This window comes from Egretta garzetta, unplaced genomic scaffold (assembly GCF_000687185.1).
Source record: "Egretta garzetta isolate BGI_Z169 unplaced genomic scaffold, ASM68718v1 scaffold349, whole genome shotgun sequence".
NCBI classification, from domain to species: Eukaryota; Metazoa; Chordata; class Aves; order Pelecaniformes; family Ardeidae; genus Egretta; species Egretta garzetta.
In genome coordinates, this window is record NW_009260788.1 from 1,838,159 (window position 1) to 1,840,598 (window position 2,440).

Below are 2,440 nucleotides of genomic sequence, written 5' to 3' on the forward strand. Positions count from 1 at the left end.
GCTTTTGTGCCGCGGCGGGATCGCGACCGACTTAAAACCTCGGTAAAGTTGCGCCGGGTAACGCTGGAGCCTGGAAGCGACAGAGTCAGCGAGAGACTCCGGCTCTTCTTGGGTTTTAGAGTACACTCTGTCCTAATTTGGAGGGTTTTTTTCCCCGTTGGTGAGTATTAAAGAACGTTATTAGCTTGAGCCCCAAATGTAACTCGTTTTTGGTGACCTATCTGCGCGTTTATAACTTCAAAACGATTTTGGTAGGACTAAAATCGGTCCCCTTCCTCTCACAATGTTTTTGTTTTGGACTGCTAACGAATTTTAAATTTTTAGGAAGAATGAGATAACAGAGAGAAAGGCCAGGTAGTTACTGTTTGTTTAGTATCAGTAACTAGGTACTGTTGGCAAAGAACGATTTATTTAAAGTGTCAGGAGACCGTTAAGGCTGTTCACATCGAAGTAGTAATTATATAATGGACTGGAGCGCCCCTGATTATTGAACAGCTATTTTAAGATTGTAATTTTGTAGCTTTTTAGGTCTTTGATAACCTTAAAGGGAGATCTAGCCAACTTAGTGTCTGATACTATGTTTGTATAGCATAACTGCATTGGGGGCTTTAAATTCTTTTTCAGTGGATCGTGGTTTTAAGTGGAGTGTAATCTAACTTAGAGTTTTACTCTGTGGGTATTCAGACTCTCTTACACATGGGGGAAGAGGAATGGGGGAAGTCTAGTTATTTTGTCATGGTTTCTTTTGGTCTTAGCAGAAATAAATAGGCTTCTTAAATGAAATTACAGAGTGACTAAAAGTCACTATTATTTGGTTGATCGTACATGGTAATCCCCATTTCTTGTTTTTTTAAGTGGAAAGCTGTATTTGGAGATTCACAAGATTTAAAAAATGGATAGCAGCCTCTTCAGTCACGTGGAAAAGACTTGGAAGTAATCCCAAGTACTTCTTCAAATGTTTCCTTTAGAATTTCTAGGAATTTGTATTTGTTTGTTTTCCTTAGACAAGATGACAAATACTTGGGGGAGGGGGGGCTATTTAGACTTTTAGTCACAATGTTACATCTTTCCTCCAAGCTTTCCTTTCAGTAGTTTACATTTGATGATGTGTCAACTTCCAGAGTGATAAACAGCCCAAAGAAGAAATACATCAGTTTTCTTTCATGTTCCACTTGCCTTAAAGTCTGCTTGTGAATAAGCAGAATGGACAACAGCTTTGTGGCCTTGGGGAGTGTGTGTGTGGAATCTCTCTCATCCAAATGGTCTTGAAAGAGAAAGTTTTTCTAACCCTCTTTGATAGTACTGAACCCAGGTTTACTAGGGTATCTCATATTCAGATTACCTTGAAGATGGGGAACAGTTCTCCAGGAACTTGGTGAGTTTTTTGAACATGAATTTCTGTTGCTCAAACACAGCATGTGAAGATTGTTGAGTTTGTCTCAACAAGGAGACGTAAGTTTGTCATCTTCTCCAGTTATTCAGCTATTGCTTTGAAAACATCTAGATGATAGTTACTTTGTGCTCTCGACTGCCTGTAGTTTGACACAGCTGATGCGTGACTTCTAGCCTCTAGTTTTATAAAACTTGTAGATGGTTCTGCTCTGGTTACAAACATCTGTTGGGTTTGGTTTTTTCCCTGTTACAGGGATTCTTTGCAGAATCTTCTCAGTTTTCGACTCTCCTGGGTACTAAAAATCCTGTGCAGAAGCTTAAGTTATTTAAAGTTGGTTTTATTTAGTAATTATTTTAAGGGTGACTTGCCATACATACACCAAAATTCATGAAGCCTGGCCATCAGTCCGCTGTTCAGTGTTGGGATTTTGTTTGCCAGCAATCTAAGGTGAGGGAGAAAAAATGTCCTTCCAGTTAATAGTGACAAAGCCATGTGGTCCAGTTCCTACTGATAGCTAAACTGGTTATTCAGTGCTGTTGACCTTTGTTATCAACTTGTCTGAATGAATTCTGAAATGGTCACAGTTAATCTGCTAAACCATTTAAGATTAAAGTAGATTTTATAAATCTCAATATTGCTCATTTTTTTTGCTTTTTCTTTTTTTTTGGCAAGTTGGAGAACCAGTGTTAAACAGATTTATAGCCTAGCCCTTCTTTAGTAGTCATAAATGCCAGAGGTCTCTAATGTGCACATTCTGTAGAGTGCTTCAAAACAAGGGCTAGTTCATGGCTTTTCAGCAGTGAAGGCACATTTTGTTTCATCTGTCTGTACTAGTCCACCTTGACCTGAAGGGCAGTGACCTTGATCTGGGAGGATATGAGTGTGGTGACATTGTATCTTCTCTTCCCTACTTGTCTGATCTCTTCTTTTTTTTGTTTTGTTTTTTTTTGTTTTGTTTTTTTTTTACCCAACAGTTGAGGATAGGGGCACAGATTGCAAGCAGAAAGCAATGAGCATCTCTCTTTTGGGTTTGAAATTTGTTTGGGT

The 2,440-nt window shown here is 38.8% G+C and overlaps 1 protein-coding gene across 3 annotated transcripts in view; it reads left to right on the top strand.

The window, feature by feature from the left end:
- Nucleotides 1–6: 6 nt before the first annotated feature.
- SCAF11 (SR-related CTD associated factor 11) overlaps nt 7–2,440 on the top strand; it is a 50,083-nt gene continuing 47,649 nt past the window's right edge. For 2 of the 3 annotated variants that reach the window (XM_035901783.1, XM_035901786.1), the window contains exon 1: nt 7–160. The gene's annotated coding sequence lies outside the window, so the exon portion shown is untranslated. Of the gene's footprint in view, nt 161–855; nt 934–2,440 lie in introns of all 3 variants that reach the window. The other variant, XM_035901785.1, reaches the window with a different exon arrangement.